The sequence below is a fragment of the Alexandromys fortis genome, unplaced genomic scaffold, assembly GCF_014885135.2.
Source record: "Alexandromys fortis isolate MF-2015 unplaced genomic scaffold, M_Fortis_MF-2015_v1.1 scaffold_27, whole genome shotgun sequence".
NCBI classification, from domain to species: Eukaryota; Metazoa; Chordata; class Mammalia; order Rodentia; family Cricetidae; genus Alexandromys; species Alexandromys fortis.
Window position 1 is genome coordinate 10,235,627 of NW_026067952.1, and position 18,868 is coordinate 10,254,494.

The 18,868-nt window shown below is 42.5% G+C and overlaps 1 protein-coding gene across 2 annotated transcripts in view; it reads left to right on the forward strand.

The window, feature by feature from the left end:
- Positions 1-380: 380 nt before the first annotated feature.
- Positions 381-18,868, forward strand: part of Ndrg3 (NDRG family member 3) — a 66,382-nt gene continuing 47,894 nt past the window's right edge. For both annotated transcript variants that reach the window (XM_050150685.1, XM_050150686.1), the window contains exon 1: positions 381-460. The gene's annotated coding sequence lies outside the window, so the exon portion shown is untranslated. The remainder of the gene's footprint in view (positions 461-18,868) is intronic.

The following is an 18,868-nucleotide window of genomic DNA, read 5'->3' on the forward strand; positions in this document are numbered from 1 at the left end:
TCTCATACTCAAGAAAGCAAAATGATATGGCTGCCGTTTGTTAACAGATCGAAGAGGACTGGGAATTTGAACTCTTGAGATTCGAATTCTAGCTCAGGAGTGCCAGCCGATCTTGCGTGTAGTTTTAAACCTTGTTAGAACAACTATGTCATGGCTCTTAACGACTTACTAGTAATTTAACCAAGAGGAATAGTAAAATGGTGTGCAGATTGAGCATTTCACATCTCCCTAGGCAGTTGAGACACCGCTAGACGAAAAACTACAGTCAAGATGGCGCTGCCAGGCTCTCCAGGCCTTGCCACCATCTTTTCTGTAGTTCCCAGGTTAGGCGAGCGCGTTGCGCATGCGTAAACCTCCGGTATCCTTACTGCGCGTGCGCAGCGCCGCGCCTCCCCCGCCCCTCGTTGCTGCCGCTGCTGCTGCAGCTGCTGTTGACTGACGGCCCGCGCTAGCGCTTCAGGTGAGTGAGCGCCTCCGCCACAGCGGGCGGAGGGCGCGTGGCGCGTTACACCCGCTTCTCGCTCCCCTGGCCGCTGCGGGCCGGTGACCGCACGGCAGGCTTCGGGTCCTCGCGGTCGGCCAGCTCCGAGCCCCCGGCGCCTTGCACGTTCAGCCCGGCCTCCCGCGCCCCTGCGGGCACCTAGCCCGCGGGGAGCTGTGGTGCCTTGCTGGGGTCGAGCCACCCTCCTGAGGCCTGCACCCTCTGTCGCAGGGACTCTCTGGGGGCGTCATCGTCTTCCCGGCTCCCTGAGCGCAGCTCGGAGCTCCTGGATCTGAGCATCCACCTACCCCGCTGCCCCTCACAGCCCAGAGAGTTTTGACAGGGGCCTTGGCTCGCCTTCAGTGGGTCCCGTCGCAAATCCACGGAGGTCTCCCTCTCTCCTGGGACCCCACGACCCTGGTTTGCATAAAGCCCACTTTGTAGTCAAGGAAACTGAGGCACTGAGAGGTGAAATACGGTGTCCAAGGTCATGGGACTGACAAGTGACACGGCCAGCTCTCTAACTCAGAGGCTTTGGGGCTTTCACAGCCAGGGCTGGTGGAATTTGATCTTGTATCTTTAAATTTTTTGGAAATAACTCTTGTCATTTCTAGAATTGCTTTTAGAAGTGGGCTATGAATCGAATTATCTTCTTGTCAGTATGGTGAAGCGCTATTGTGATAACAATTGCGATGTTAATATGAACTGGCTCGCTCCCAAATACTCGCTTTGTGCCAGTATCTTGCTAAGCGTTTTATTAAGATCGTTCACCTTTGTACCTCACTGCTTTCCCAACCGATGCTTACCCCCTTCTTTTCCTTGAAGCTTTTTTTTTTCCCTCCCTGCACTCTCCTTGTCACAGGTAGACTTGAGTCTTGGCTTAAGCAGGGAGGCTCTCCCCTGGTGGCTCCCTGACAGAACACAGGAAGCTTTGCCTGCATCCCCACCCGACAGCCCCCACCTGCCAGCCCCCAAGGTATAATTAGCCTTCCTTTTCAAGCTGCTAGGACTAGGCTAGCTGGACTGGCTGGACTTGGGTAGGTGACAGAGCAGATTTAGCCAGTACTCACCGCCTTTGGGGACTTTTTGGCTCGGCTCCCGAGCTGTTCTTGAAAATTTTCAGGCTTTAAGATAAAAAGGGAAAGCGTTGACACGGGTGGTGCGGAATCTGAGACACCTCCTTTGATTTGAGTCCCAAATGAACAACTATAAAAATGTGTTGATTTTTTGCCCCCAAAATAACTAGCTCAAACTGCCCTTTTCTTCCTTAGCAAATCTTCCTCCACACTTCAAAGGCTCCAAAAAAATTTCACCTTCCTTGGAAAGCCTTCCCTGCTTAATTTTCCCAACTAGAATTAAAACTGCACAACAGGCTGCAGGCGTGTGTCTTACTTTCAGGCCTGTTCTCCCCTCGAGGTCATACACCGTGTTTGACCCCTAGATGACAGGCTCCTAGTAGACCCTTGGTAAATACTGAAGTCCCCCTGCTCAGGGTTCTTACTCCAAGGGTGGAGTACTCTTGCTGTCCTTCAGTTAGTCTCCTGTGTCCTTCAGTTTCTCTTTGCAACCCCTCCCTTTAGATTTATCTTCTGATTATCCCCACTTGTCCTTAGTCTACCCTTTTGTTTTTAAAATTTTGCAGATAATGGTCTTGCAAGGTGTCTTCCCTACTGTGGGGCTGATTTGTGCTTCTTTAGCCTACAGGGAAGTACAGTAGGAGAGTACTGAAGCTTATGACATTTTAGCCTGTACTAAAGTCCATGTCAGATGCATTTTTTCATTCTTTTGCTTTGTGTGGCTTATTACCCTAGGTGCCATCAGCATGGTTATATTTTTTATTGTAAATCAATACATGGTATTTATAATAAAAATTAATAATATTCACAAGACCCCTTTGGGGACAGCAGATATGCACAGAGGTTCTCTTCATAAATGAAGCTGCTGCTGCTTTTGTTTGTTTGGTTTTTGAATTTATTTATTTGTGCCTATACCTGTATTAGATCGCATGTGCTCCGCAGCATGCACGTGGGGGTTAGAGGACAATTTTGGAGTCAGTTCTTCTACTCTGCGGGTCCTGGGGTTTGAAATCAGGTCATCAGGACTGGGGGAAAAGGGCCTTTAACAGCTGAGCCATTTTGCCAGCAAGATTATTTTATTTATTTATTTTTTTACAGTGCCTCATTTCATAGGCCACTCTAGCCTCAAACTCATGATCTTTTGACTTCAGCCTCTGGAATACTGGGCTTTCAGACACATGCCACCACACTTGACTTAATAAAGTTGTTTTCAAGTTTATTTATGGGGAGGCTTGCTTGCTATGCTGTGCACGTGGAAGTCAGAGGACATCTTTGAAGAGTCAGTTCTAGCCACTCACTTTTATATGGGTTTCAGGGATTGAATTCAAGGTGCCAGGTACCGAAAGACTCTAATCAAACTTCTTAATTAATTATTTGAAATGATTTCCTGATTTTACAGCGAATTATTATTGTGTATAAGGTATGGTAATGGATATTGTGGAAGATTCAGAACTAAATAAACCATGATTCCCTTTCAAGCAGTTTACTAGCTGACTAGGGAACACTATTTAACTGTGACATACCTAAAAATTGCCACATTAGATTATAAGCAAAGCAATATGAGAATATAATGAACTGATAGTTCGATGTGGGAATTGTTCATTTTTCTGAGAGAGGGTCTCTTGTATCCCAGTCTGGCCTTAACTCCTGATCCTCCTGTCTCTGTCTAAGTGCTGGGCTTCTGGCATGTGCCACCACACCCAGTTTGGAAAATACCATAAAATTATATTCAGTCTGCAAACAGGCATTGGTCTTCCCAATTGTCTTACTTGCTAGACAGTTTCCTGAGAACTGAATTTGTCCAAGGTTAGAGAACAGTTCAGGCTCTCTATTCATTAAGAATTTGCCAGGACTGAGGGGCTAAGTCAGTGGTAGAGAACATGACTAGTGTGTGTGAGGCCTTGGAAATCATTCCCAGAACCTTTTTTTTTTTTTAATTACCAGTGTTTCTTCTTAGTGTGAAGACATTAACCAGCAGCTCTTAAAATTCCAGGTCTGTGCTTTGCTCAAGGAGTAGAGGAGATAAATGTATTCATGGATGTAGGGAGAAGATAAATGTTCCCGACCCTGAGGACAGTGTACAGATGTTGTTCAGGCCTCAGTAGAGGGATTGGGTGTGGTGTGGACTTCTGTGCACAACAACAGTGAGAGCACTTCTATTCTAGGGAGGAATTGGGGTTTACAGAGCTTGACAGATTGATAGTGTCAGAACTGAAAGGACAAGGAAAGCATTTTGAAAGTCTGGGTGATAAAACTGAGACAAGATAACAGTGTCTGCCTTGGTTAAAGGGGGATGTAACAAAACCAAAAAAAACCCGGCTTGGTTGTATTAGAACCACGGTTCTCTTTTTTTAAAAAAAATTTATTAACATTTTTTTCATTTAGTTCACATACTGACTTCAATTTTGCCTCCCTCCTCTCCTCCCATTCCCTTCCCCCGCAATGCCGTCTACACCCCTCCCTACCTACTTCTCCATTAAGAAAGGGGCAGAGCCAGGCACACGCATTTAATTCCAGCACTCGGGAGGCAGAGATAGGTCAGATCTTTGTGAGTTAGAGTCCAACCTGGTCTACAGAGTGAGTTCCTGAACAGATTCCATAGCTACACAGAGAAATCCTGTCACGAAAAAACAATGGGGAGAGGGGCAGGCCTGCCATGGCTTGAATAAAGCCTGGCACATCAAGTTGACGCAGGGCAGAGCTCCTCCCTCTGCATCAAGGCTGAGCGAGGTAACTGGCGTGCAGGCAAATGGATCTAGAAAAAAATCAGAGTGAGGTCACCCAGACCCGGGAAGACAAACATGATATGTACTAACTCAGAACCGTAGTTCTTAACCTCTACTGTGCATCAGTCAACCAGACAGCTATTAGCACATCGCTTGCTTCCAGAGTTTGGGATTCAGTAGGTCTTAACGGGCCTGAGAACTGTCAGTTCTTACACATTCCCAGACCATGTTGATTCTCCTAGTCTGAGGGCCACACTTTGAAAACCACTAGATGAGAATGTTAAAAAGCTAGTCAGCAAATGTCAAAGAACTTGTTCCAGAGAGGGAGAGAGAGAGAGAGACTGACTGTGTGTTACTGGCATAGGTCAATTCTGAAAAAAATACATATAACACCATAATAGTCACTTCAAGAAACGGGATGTAGGCGCCTGGGGAATTGAGTCTTGAAATGTATACCTTTGTATGTTATTTTTACATTGTACATGTATTGCTTTTGTATTTTAAAAAGGAAAGGAAATGAGACCTTCTTGAAGATTCATATTAAAATATTTATGGATTTTTTAAAAAAAGCTTGATAAAGCGATCTAGTCATACAACAAACATTTTTAGCACCTGCTCTATGGCAGATGCTGGTAGCTTCTGGAAATATAAATCGTTTGCTAAAGCTTGGAGTCTGGTGATAGGGCTCCGCAACCACTCCAGTTAGTATCGCATGTGAGCTCCCTGGGAGCAGGGGTCAGGGCCTAGCTGATAATAGACACCTGATAAATGATGAATGCGTGATCAAATCCAGGCAAGAAATGAGGACGATAGGAAAGAAAAGACCAAATGGAAGGTTTGTTTTTGTTTTTGTTTGTTGTTCGCTGGGTTGCAGAAGTGGGGGGGTAGGGTGTGTATATGTGGGGGGATGATAAGCCTAATAAGCAATATGAAAGGAACAGTATCAGGAAGAGCTCCAGGAGGTAGAAGCAGGAAGATCAAGAGTTGAAGGTATTCTTGGCTACATAGCTAGTCTGAGGCCAACCTGGACTACAGGAGACCATCTCAGAAAGGTGTGCCAGGGAGGGGAGGGGCCCTCTGAAGATTAATAATGCAAAGATTAATAATACTGCAGGTTTAATTCTGAAAAGATGTTGTCTATCCTGAGAAATTCCCTTTCCCCTCAAGAGACTGCTTGAGAACAGCACACAAAAACTTGCCAAGATTGAGAACACATATTTATAGGCTCCAGGGTTTACTTTGGTAGATGAAAAAAACCTTAGTTATATGCTAACTGTTGTATTTATAACAATAACCTATTATTTTGTCGTTACTTCCTCGTATTTATTCACATTAACTGTATATGGAGGGCATTTTAAATAGAAAAATTAATTGCTTTGAACTGGGTATGTATCTCAGTAGTAGAGCCCATGCTTAGTATACCCCAGGCCTAGGTTTGATCCCTAGTCTCCTTCCCCTAGAATGGTATTCTCTTTTACAAAAAAAAAAAATCCTATGTTTTGTATAATTAGCCCATCTTAACATATTATCAGTCCTAAGTAAATATTGTTGTTGCTGGCTATAGAAGTGCACAGTGAAGGAAATGTGCCTTCTTTGCATTCTGAGTAGTATTCCATATAAACATTAATTATGGTATTGGGCATGCTATGCTATTAAACCTAATATGGGGTCATGTAGTGTGGAGCTGTTAGTCTCCCTGGCTATGTGTAGAGGCTACTTTTTGTCTTTCCCAGAGACTTAATATAGTAAATTAAGATTAGTTTCCTGGGGCCAACAAACTGGCTTAGTGGGTAAAAGCTCTTGCTGCAAAACAGAGCTTGGTCCCTGGATCCCATGTAATGGTGAAAGGAGAAACTGACTCCACAAAAGTTGTCTTCTGACCTCCATGTGCTTGCTGTCTCCACAACATCATAGACACATTCACATTCATAAATTTTTTAAATACATTAATTTCCTAAGTATAAAGGTAGCTTCCACCAAGCGTTGACTATGTTATTTTATCAACCAATGCCCATAGTCTACAGTCTGAGTTTTTCAGTTGGTCAGGATTCAATTCCAAATACAGCATTCTTTATACTTCATCTCTTGACTCATTAAAAACTTTTGTTATATATTTTGTAGTATCTTTTTTCATTTTTTGAGGCAGGGTTTCTATGTAACTTTGGAGCCTATCCTGGAACTCACTCTGTAGACCAGGCTGGCCTCAAATTCTCAGAGATCCACCTGCCTCTGCCTCCTGAATGCTGGGATTAAAAGCATGCATCAACACAACCTGGTTTTATGTAGTATCTTTAGGAAAGATGCTGTTTTGACTTTTAGGGAAATAGCTGTCATCTAGGGGTACTATCAGTATGATGGTTTACAAACTTATAAACCAAATAAATTAGGATAAGGAAATCATATGTAGATCATGAATGTATTATGAAATTGCATCCCAATTCTAGTTGCAATTTAAGATTTGAAATCATATCAGCTTCCCATTATTTCATAATTGTGATTTTTTTGAAAAATAGCATTTGTTTCATAAAACAAACAATTTATTGGAAATGACAGTTTTGTTGGTTTATCCTTACAGTGCTTCTACATTTTTTAATTATTTATTTATTTTTATTTTATGTGCATTGGTGTGTATTGTCTGTGTGAGGGTGTTTGGAGTTACAGACATTTGTGAGCTGCATTATGGGTGCTGGAAATTGAACCCGGGTGCTCTGGAAGAGCTGTCAGTGCTCTTAACCGCTGAGCCATCATCTCTCCAGTCCCATGCTTCTACATTTTTATACCTAAGGTTTCAGTTTGTGGTTAAAAAGTGAATGAGCCACCAGGCGATGGTGGCGCACGCCTTTGATCCCATCACTCGGGAGGCAGAGGCAGGCGGATCTCTGGGAGTTCGAGACCAGCCTGGTCTACAGAGCTAGTTCCAGGACAGGCTTCAAAGGCACAGAGAAACCCTGTCTCGAAAACCAAAAAAAAAAAAAAGTGAATGAGCCTCATGGTAAAACTCAGTGGTAGAGTCCTTGTTTAGTATGCATGAGGACTCAGTTTCAGAAAAGAAAGAGAAAAAAATGAATGCTTTCTTAAAATGATGAGAATTTAGTAGCAAGTCCATTGTGCATCAATCTTTAAAGCTTGACAGAGAGAAGAGGAAGATTAGTTTATTGTCTCTTCCTGAAGTTGAGAAGCTCGGGGTGGGGGTGGGGCAGAGCTCCTCCCAACAGTCTTCAGCCTTGGAAGATGCTGCTGTGTTGAGTAGAGATGTGTTGACCATAACATAACTTGGGTCCTTAGACCTCTCCCACAAGTAGATTGCTTTTCCAGTAACCTCAGGTGGGTGTTAGTCTGTTCCTTGTAATAATAGTCAAAGTTTGTATATTGCTTTTCTGTTTTCAAAATTTGCTGATCATTACATTCCTAATAGGCTTTAGAAATGTCTTATTTTTCTATTGCTGTGATAAGACATCATGAGCAAGGCAATTTATAGATGAAAGAGTTAATTTGAGGCTTATGGTTTCAGAGGGTTAAAATCCATGACCATCATGGCAGGAGCATGGCAGCAGTCAGGCAGGCGTGATGCTCATATCTTATCTCATCTCAGCAGATGAGAACTCATATTTTGAGTCACAGCCAGGAGAGGAGGCAGGGTGAGCTAACTGGGAATGTTGTGGGTCTTTGAAACCTCTAAGCTCCAATGACAAACCCCCTTATCCTTCCCAAACAGTTCCACCAACTGGGGACCAAGTGTTCAAATATATGAGCTAATGGTGGCCATTTTCATTCAATCCACCACAGAAACCAAACCCAAAAAAAAAAAAAAAAAAAGAAAGAAAGAATTAATGAGCAAACAGAAAAAAAAACGTTGTTAATAGAGACTTGTCCAAGATCTGGATGCAGAATGCTAGCATTCAAATCTTTGCTCTACTGGCTTGCCAACTGTGTGACTTTTGGCAAATTACAAAACCAAACTGTGCCTCAGTTTCATCTGTAAAAGGGACAGGACTACACTGCCTAGCTTATAAGTGTTGTAACATAACTTGAAATAATGAATGGATAAAATGCCTATCCTGGTACCTGACGTAGGGTAAGCACTAGGTAACCGTGGCAGGTATGAACATGCCGTACTGCTGTTAGTGCTCCTGTTTGTCACTTACCCCATTCAGACTGTAGAAAGGAACACATTGTTTTCAGGGATTCTGCTCTCAGCTGGTAAGAACCCGGAGCTCTTCCAAGCTCTGTACCAGGGCCTTGCCAGCAGTAGCCTCCCTAGTGTCTTGAGCTGCGTCCTTCAGAGTGGAAGGCAGAAGGGTGTGCTTTTGGTGCTGGAGTTGCTTTAGATAAGCTCTGTGTTAGAAAACTCTTGGTTGGTTGGGAGTCTCTAATTAACAAGATCTCTCTATGGGGATTGCTTTGTTCTAGACCTTATCTGTACCAAGACCCTGGAATGAATAAAATGAATACATAGGGATTTGCAGTTTGGCAGTCTCTGCAAATCTATTTACCACCTGCTGCCAGAACCCAAGGATGATTTAGCAAAAGGGGGGTGGTCTGTTGTCAGGGGCGTGGCTGTCCCTTATCCAAGGCTGAGGAGAATCAAGGGTGTTTCCTGTTAGAATGAAGATCTATGAGTATACCTCAGCAGCCGCATCTGACCCTCACTCCCCTCCTTTGCTTTTGTAGCAAGGAAGGTAGCTTGTGGAACTATTTCTTTCTGTAAAGAGATATCCAGATTTTCATTTGTGCAGGGACAAGTCTGTGAGCTAGATTTTAAAAGGTCTATTTGTTCCATGGAGTTGGTTTGTTTATTTGTCTTCCCAGGCTGTCTCTTGAGATCCTTTGCTTTATAAAGGGCCCCTAGGGAACAGCGGTGAAACCAACATCCATTACCCTCGATGCTTGGGAGGATGCTTAAGTCAATGGTTTTATAATTAGATTAATTCAGGCTTTAAGCCTGACAGAGCTTAAGAGCCAAGTCATCACATAATTGTGTTTCTTATAGATGGAAGTGTGGAATGTAGCCCAGTGTCCTGGAATAGCTTCCAGAATCTGGGCTTGGTGTCCAAACAGTGGTCTCGGCCCCATTGGTGTGTGGATCTAGTCAAATGGTCTCAGCCCCATTGGTGTGTGCATCTAGTCAAAAGGTCTTAGCCCCATTGATGTGTGGATTTAGTCAGATCACTTAAATTTTCTGTCTCTTCTTTATTGAAGGAAAGGGACACTGCTGGAGACCAGTGCTTCTTAGCCTTAGTTGTATTTAAGAACTACCCACGGACCTTTAAAAACAACGCCCAAGTCCTGCCCCAACCAGCTAAAATGGTCTTTAGGATTGAGGTCTTGTATTGATATTCTTTAAAGCTTCAAGGTCCAGGTGTAGCTAAGAAAACTGTAGACGAGATGATCAAGGATTTTGTTGCTTTTAATTTAAATGTTTTAATTTATGAGAATTTCATACACAAGTACTATATTTACATAACGTCCTCCCTTTTTTCCCTCCAGATCCTCCTGTGTCTTCCCCCAACTCCTCAAATTTTTGGCCTCTTCTATTATTATTATTAAATATCTATAAATAAACAACACACAACCTAGTTGGTCCATTTAGTGTTGTTCATATGTATATGGGTTTGGGCTGACCATTTTAGATTGAATAATTTATCAGGGAGTTTGTTCCTGGAGAAAATTGATTGTCCCTCTCTCAGCTCTTCATCTAGTGTGGACCTTGTGAGATTCCCACCCCTCCCCCCCACCATCTACATTAACATGTCAGCTGGTGTTGTCGTTATACAGGTCTTGTTTAGGCAACCATATTATTGAGACTTCATAGGCACACCTTCCCTGTCTAGAAGATATTACCTAGCAGCAGGCATCCTGGTAGTCTGACTCTTTCTTAGTCTTTCTGCCGCCTCTTTGGTAATGTTCCTTGAGTCTTGGATATAGAAGTTGCACTGTAGATGTATTGATTGGAGCTGAGCATCATACAGTCAGTTGTTCTCTGCATTTTGTCCAGTTGTGAATTTATTTATTTGGTTTTGTTTGTTTTCTGAGACAGAGTTTCACAGAATAGACCATGGTGTCCTTGAATTTAGATTCACCTGCCTCTGCTGGGATTAAAGGCGTGTGTCACTACACCCACCAGATTTCCCTTGTTCCCTTCCTTTCCTTAAAATAACGTGTTTGGTCCTGAGTTCCTTGCTCGTGCTCTCTCTCCTTCTGCTCCTGATTTGGACCTTGAGATTTCAGTCCGGTGCTCCAATGTGGGTCTCTGTCTCTGTCTCCTTTCATTGCCTGATGAAGGGTAATATTCCAGAGGATGCCTATATGTTTTTCTTTGGGTTCTCCTTATTTAGCTTCTCTAGGATCACTAATTATAGGCTCAATCAGGACCGCGAGGGGTGCACCCACACACCGAGACAATGGGGATGTTCTATCGGGAACTCACCAAGGCCAGCTGGCCTGGATCTGAAAAAGCCTGGGATAAAACCGGACTCGCTGAACATAGTGGACAATGAGGACTACTGAGTTTTTGTTCCTACTGCACGAACTGGCTTTGTGGGAGCCTAGGCAGTTTGGATGCTCACCTTACTAGGCCTGGAAGGAGGTGGGTGGTCCTTGGACTTCCCACAGGGCAGGGAAACTTGATAGCTCTTTGGGCTAACGAGGGAGGGGGACTTGATTGGGGGAGGAGGAGGGAAATGGGAGGCAGTGGCGGGGGAAGAAACAGAAATCTTTAATAAATAAATAAAAATTAAAAAAATAATGTATTTGGGGAACTGAAGAGATCGCTCAGTGGTTAATCAATCGCACCTGCTGCTCTTGGGGAGGATCTGAATTCAATTCCCTGAACCCACACCAGGCAGCTCACAACTGCCTGGAACTCAGTTGCTGGAGATCCACTGTTCTCTTCTGGTCTCCACCGGCACCTGCAAGTACATGGGCATACCAACACATACATACACATAAATAAAAGTAAAATGTTGAAAAAATAAAACAACTTCCTTTTTAACTTTTTATTTAAAAATAAAAATGTTTATGTGTTTGAGTGTTTTGTTTGAATGTATGTATGTGTCAGAAGAGTGCTGGATTTATTGGAACTGGAGTTAGGGACCATTGTAAGCTGCTGTGCAGATACTGGGAATTAAACCAGGGTCCTACCGAGGAGCAGCCAGTGCTCTTAACCATTAAGTCTAATAGATGTAGATTTCTATAACAGTTTCCATCTTTTCTGTCTGATGCAAAAGAAACTTCTTTGATAAGGGCTGAGAACTGTACTTACCTATGTTTTTTGACTGGGAAGTTCAGGCCATTAATATATACAGTTATTATTGAAAGGTGTATGTTATTTCTGTTACTCTGTTATTGTTTGGTTTGCTGTTTTTTTGCTGTTTCTTTTCCTGTGTTGTATTTCAGTGATCATAGCTTCATTTGTTCTCTTCCTATGGGCTTTTGGCTATGCTTATTTCTCTCCTCAGTCTGAAGTATTGCTTCTGGTATTCTCTGTAGACCTGGTGTGGCAGACATGAATTCTTTTACACTGTTTGTATCGTGGAAAGTTTTCTTTTTCTGTCAACTACAGCAGCTAGATTTTCTGGGTGCAGTTATCTAGGCTGGCATCTGTGGTCTTTTAGAATTTAAAGCACATTGCTTCAGGCTCTTTTGGCTTTTAAAGTCTCTACTGAGAAATCAGCTGTTATTCTAGTGGGTTTGCTTTCATATGTAACTTGTGATTTTTCTCTTGTAGCTTTCAATACTTTTTCTTCTGCATATTTAGTGTTTTAGCTATAATATGCTGTGGGGAATTTCTTTTCTACTCCTGTCTATGGTGTTGTTGGCTTCTTATATGTCTTCCTTTCTTAGGGGAAGTTTTCCTCTCTGATCCTGTTGAAGAACTGGTCTATGCCATTGACCTGAGATTCTCTTCCTTCTTCGATGCCTATAATCCAAAGATTTGATCTTTTCATAGTGTTGAAAAGTTCCTGCATGTTTCTGCCATGTTTTGTTTTGTTTTCATATTATTTGTTTGAATGGTCTAATTCATCTACTTTATCTCAATAAAATGGAACTGAAAAACTCAATAATCCAATTAGAAAACTCAGAGGTTCACTATGTGGTTGTAGCTAGTTTGGAACTCACTATATAGAGTTGTCAAACTGACTTCAAGTGATCTTTCAAATGGTGAGATTAAAGGCTTGTCCACATCTGGCAAAGATGACCAAGTTTCAAACAATTGATAAAGCTAAGCTTCTGTATCATTCTTCTGAGAAACCATCAGTGTTGTCCGTACAGTATAAAGTGGTCTGTGTCTCTTGGTTCTGACTCAGTTTCCTTTACAACTTGTCTGCTTTCAAAGCTATGGTATTGTATTATGTGGTACACTTTCTTCTTGCCTTGAGTGTCCTCACTTGGAATGCTCCTGCACTCCAATTATCCAAGCATTTCCTGTCAGAGCTAGATGTGGTGCACGATAACCTAAGCGACTCCCTTTCTTCTTAGTTAGATGGTGAAACTTGCATGCTATTAAACGTGTATGTTATTTCTTGTGTTGTCGATACTCGTTATATGTTGTAAGTTAACTGATGGATAGATCTTTTCTAGCTGTCACCTTCGGTCCAATAGGAGCTCTTATCTTAGCTCTTGACAAAGTGGAGCATTTTCCAGCAGTTCTCTGCCCGCTCATCCAGTCTTTAAGGTCGTCTCCCTTCTTGAAACTTTTTTTTTAAACTCTGTCATTCCCACACATAGAATGCTTTGTTCGTTCAGACAAGGTCTCTCTATGTAGTCCTAACTGTCCTAGAGCTTGCTATGTAGACCAGGCTGGCCCTCCAACTCAGAGATCTGTCTGCTTTTTGCTTCAAGTTCTGGGATTAAATGTGTGCACCACATTTATATGTACTTGAAAGTACAGATTACTTTCTTCATGAAACTTTCTCAGTAACCTTTATTGATTATCCTTTGTCTTAAACCTGTGTAAATTAGGATAGCTTTTTTTTCTTTTTTTCTTTCTTCTTTTTTCTTTCTTTTTCTTTTTGGTTTTTCAAGATAGGGTTTCTCTGTAGCTTTGGAGCCTGTCCTAGAACTAGCTTTTGTAGACAGGCTGGCCTCGAACTCACAGAGATCCTCCTGCCTCTGCCTCCCGAGTGCTGGGATTAAAGGTGTGCACCAACACCACCTGGGCTTGCTTTCTTCCTTCCTTTCTTCCTTCCTTCCTTCCTTCCTTCCTTCCTTCCTTCCTTCCTTCCTTCCTTTCTTTCTTTCTTTCTTTCTTTCTTTCTTTCTTTCTTTCTTTTTGTTTTTATTTTTCAAGGTAGGGTTTCTCTGTGTAGCCCTGACTGCCCTGGAACTCCATCTGTAGACCAGGCTGGCCCCAAACTCAGATTTGTCTGCCTCCATCTCCTAAATGCTGGGATTAAAGGTGTATGCTGCCATCACCCAGCTAGGGTAGTTTTCTTAACTGATGAATATGCTCTACAGAGGTTATTTGGCATTGAATGGAAGCAGTTTTGTTTGTTAAAGCTATTGGAGGATGGTGCTATTGCAATCTAGTTGTAAATGTCTGGGATATTACTAAATAAACATGGTAGTGTATAGAGTACATCCCCCAACACTGTCTTTGTCTGAGATGATCAGTGAGGCAGTGTGTGAGACCCGGCATAGAGTCAACGTCTGCACTCGGAAAACTTGAGTTTCAATTCCAGCTGAGCCATTTATTGGTGGCAGTAGTTTAGTTATCTGTTTGTCTTCTTAAGCCTCAGTTTTTTCATCTTTGTAATAGCGACAATTCCAGTATCTCGACTTTTCACTGTGATAATCCACTGAGCTACTAGGGGAGGGAGAGAATGAATGCATGAGTCTGCATGCTATTCCAGTGCTCTGGCCGATCCTGTGGGTGCTTCCTGCCTCTTTTAGCTATAACTGCTTCAGGACTAGCTGCAGCTGGCTCCTTCCAGTTCATTCTCCTTTAGTGTGCCTTGTGTTTGCTTCCTGCATTCTGTTCTGGTAATATGTCTACAATCTTGCCAAAACCAAGTGATTGACTTTGTCCCTAGAATACAAATGAGTATCTTGGTATCAGTGTGTCCAGACAGAGCCAAAGATAACAAATTACATTGGTCATGGGAGAATGCTATGGAATAAGACAAGACTTTATTTCTGCCTTTAAAAAATGTTTTTAAGCACTGAAAATTTCACAGCACAGATTTCCATGTCCCTTTGAGTCAGACCAAATGTACCTGCCTTCTTCTTTGCTGAGTGACTTTTACCAAGTTCTTGATTCATAATAGGTTGCTACTTGGTTGACCTCTTAGAATTCCAGTAAACTATGAAATATAAGGTGAGCCCTTACCCTGAGGAAAATATGAAGTACCTCATTTATAGAGAAGTCAGAATGTCAGTCCTGTCCAGGACCCAAAAAAGATCATTCTTCCCAACTTCTTTCCTTTACAGAAAGAGAAACTGAGACCCTGACAGGAAAAATGTTTTGCCCAGCATCACCCAAACAGTTATGAGCCAGCCTAGGTCTGAAGTACACCCTGATGTCCTTATGGATTCTCTCGGACTGGAAATGCCCCAGGCTTCTACTTTCTGAGTGGAAAAGGCATGGCTTTTTCATCTCTGGACTTTACTTGTGATGCTAGGAATGGAAGCTGGTGCCTCACACATGCTGGATAACCACCATGAGCTGGTTCAACGTGCTTAGACCAGTGTGCTCTGCAGAGACCTAGCAGCCTCACTGACACTCAGCAGAGCTTCTGTGCCTTTCTGGTTTCTTTTCAGAGATTTGCCGCACTAGTTAACAGCCTCAAGTCTTGGAGCTCTTTAGAGACCTTTCTTTTCTAGTGTTCACTGTGTGTGTGTGTGTCTCCAGGCCTTCTAGTAGCATTTTCTCTTGCTCTTCAGTTTAGAAGTAGCAGTTTCCAACTTTCCAAAAGATGATCTACAGAGTCCTGGGCTTTTCAGAAAAGGTGACTGAACTTCATTTTTCCTAAATTTCTTTGTTTTGGTTTCTAAGACAACATTTTTATATAGTCTCAGCTGATCTTAAGCTCCCATCATGCTCCTGCTTCAGCCTCTCTAGTGCTGGCATTACAGCACGCCTGACTCTCCCTAGGTTTGGATAGCCTTACTGTTCCCAGCAAGAAGATAAAGGCCCTTTCACTCCTCAGCGTTTTCCCTCCCTTTTCATCACTGGACAGTTTTCTTCCCTTGTTGTGTAAACCTCTTTTCCCTGACTTCTTTGATGCTGTGTTTCTGCTTTTCCTCCAGCACCTTTGAAGGTTTCCTTTATTTGCCAATGGTTCTACTCTCATCACTCACTTGTCCTTCTGAAGGACCTGCAGATTCATTTCACTAAATCTCACTCTTTCTTGAACTCAGGTCTCTCTGATTCCTGACTTTAATTGAAATTTTTCATTAATGTCTTTTTTTTTTCAGTTCCTCCATCTCCATTCATTGGGTCATCATTCTTTTATCTCCCTAACCAGAAACTTTGACAGAAACCTGTCTCTTCCATGACCTTGTTCTATTTTAAAATCAACTTTTAATTTCCATGTTATTTTATGCTTATTTTTTAGTGGTGCTGAGGTGCTGAGGTGAGGTATGTCAGCCTGGTGCTCTACCACTGAGCGTTCCTAGTCCATCCTTTACTCCTTTCATCTGTAGTTCCAGCTGCTTGACGGACAGCTGCCTTTCAGCTGAGTTCCTAAAACCGTTCTTCCTGGTGTGTTCTCCTTCTAGTTGATCTGGCCTGTGGAGTCTTTTTAAAATCCATATAGTTTATTATATAAGGAATACTGAATATATTCTTTTTGGAAGACGACAGGATGAAAATAATAGAGTCTGCTCCATCTCACCATCTCAAGCGAAGATGTTAGTGATGCTCCTTCAGCCTCATCTCAGGTGATCTCTAGTCCTTAGTGATGGATCATGCACGAGACTGTTATCCCTCAAAACTGAGAAAAGCCCAGTAGAGTGTACATTAAAGGTTGAAGCACACTATTTTAAGAAGAAGTAGCCCTTGTTTCTAAATCTGGCTACCAAGAAATAGCTGGAATTTAATTCCTGACTTATTTCATAGTCTCCTTGCCCTTAATTAGCTACTGAGAGAGTGAGTTCTTACCCTGGTGTGATGACTCAAGCCTCCATTTCCAAGGGCTCTGAGTCATTGTTGGTATGTATAGGATTACTTTAGACTTCCATCGACTTTACCTCAAGGCGTGCCACCGTGTGGGTGGAGAGGAAGGAACTGATCCAAATTTCCATAACCAGCTGGTGGGGCCTGGTATAGACATTATTATATAGTGGAGAACGAAAAAAAGAAGTCATTTCCTTATTTCTTACACGCAGAATTTCAGAAAACTGGTCCAAGCCTAAACTTCTCATTTATGAAGTAAACGAAGATGCCTTCCTGTGAAGACTGGTGTGAGAGTTAAACATAAGATGCTTAGAGAACACTTGGCATGGAGTTGGTGCCTACTTTTGCCCCTTTCCTTTTCCTTCAGTTGAAGACGCCTGGGTTTTATAACTCTTCTGACTTCCTCTTAAGACTAGGATGAGGTCAAACATTTGTTGCCTACTGTAGCTTATGAAATCTTTACCAGTCTTTTGAAAATATCAGTACCTTTTTGTGCCAGGATGGGACCTGGCAGCAGATCCCGGAACTGCGGGCCGCAGGTCCCCAGGAGGGAGCCAGTCTGTGCAGCTGAGGGATCTGGAGATGGAGTTTTCCACCATGTGATCTTAGTCTTCTTATAGATATTATAAAACTGCTCACTGGCAAAGGCTCAAGATGGCAGGAACTGAGAAGAAAGAATGTACTAGGTCCCGTCATATATGGAAGGTAAATGCTCCTGTCTTCTTGCCAATTTCTAAATAACCCTGGAGCAGCTCCAGCATTCCTCCCTTAGTCTGCCCAGCTAGGGGGACAGTCTTCTGTAGTTCGTAGTGTTTACTGGCACAGACATCTCATTTTCTCTTATTGTAGAAGCAGGAGGTGGGCAGGCATGGTGATACTTGCCTGTAGTCCCACCACTTAGAAGCAGGACAGTGAGAAGTTCAGACAGTCTCAGGTACTTAACAAGTTTGGGGCTAGCCTAGACTATATGAAACCCTGCCTTGGAAAATAAACAGAAAATGCAGGGGAGCAGTAAGTGGATGTCTTGGTTTTGGACCTGAGGTTCCCTGACAGACCCACTCTGTGCTTTCTTGTGAGTGAATTGAACTAGGAAATAAAGCAGGTAACATGGAAAACACAGTGTCAGGAAATCACCGTTTTACATGGGGGGAAAAAAAGAACATCATGGGAACAAATTAAAATTGGTGTTTATTTTGAGACAGGTCCTTCCTGTGAAGCCTAGGATGGTGTCAAACTTTCAGTTCTCTTGTCTCTGCCTTGCTAGTGGTGGTAAAATGTTTATCTTTAGATGGAAGACCAGTACGTAAAGTATCTTTTCATTATTCTATTATTTTCACTTGGTCTAAATGATCATATAAAGTCCAAGTGAAAGACAACCACAGATTATTGTATGATTAATAAACACAAATTGAGAAAATCTCAGGCAAATTTTTTTCAAAGCTGTAGATTAAACCCAGGGACACATTGTGCTAGAAAAGTAGCTACACCTTCTGAGCTTTGAGTTTCTGTCTGTCCCTTGGGCTCTTGTCATGCTGGACAGAGGCAGCAAACCTCAGCACCAGTCATGTGAGCGTGGGGAACAGCAGCAGATACACTGCAGTGTGCTGCATTGCTAAGCTGTGATGTTAAGTAGCAGAGCGGTAGTCAATCATTTGTCTGATTTTAGTTCACAGTGGGTTTAATCAGATCTAATTCCATCATGGGTCTGAGGCCTTCTTAATTCTCACCAATTAGAAGCAATTGCTTCCACTTGGAACTCTGTCTCTTATTGTTATTTATCAATTTATAGACCATTGTCATCTCTGCTCTCGTTCTCTACTGATCTTTCCCAGTGTTTTGCACAATAGGCCCCCACTAAGTGGTGTTGAGTATCTACATCCCAAACTTACTGAATTAACATTTTTCCTGACTTGATGGGTCCAGGGACAAGACAGAAGGAAGACTGAAGTCGATGAGAATCCTGTGCCTGCAGTATCCAGTGTTTGCAGTCCATCCATGACTGTATGGTGGGGCGAAGGAAAGCTTTCTGGCTAGCTACCTTACCTCCCTCTAGCCAGCTTCCTTTCTTTGAACTCCACAGTCTGTTCTCTCTTTACTAGTTACCTGTTGCTATATAACATATCACTTCAAAACAAAGCTTTTTATTATCTTTTATAGTTTTTGTGGGCCAGGAATACAGAAACAGACTTGGCAGAGTGGTTCTGGCCAATGTCTCATGTGGTTGCTGTCAGCTGTTTCTATGACTTAGACTTCTAAACTCTTGAAGGTAGCTTTGAGATTCATTTGCAAGATCACTCACATGGCTAGCAGGTTGGTACTGGTGTGCTAATCTCCTCCACATGGACCTCCAGAGGTCTGTGTGTGCCCTCACAATATACTGGTTTTCTTCCTTGTCAATAGAAGCTCAACATCACAGAAACTAATGTCCATGTATTGGAACTCTAAAAAGTCACATTTTATTAATTCTCTT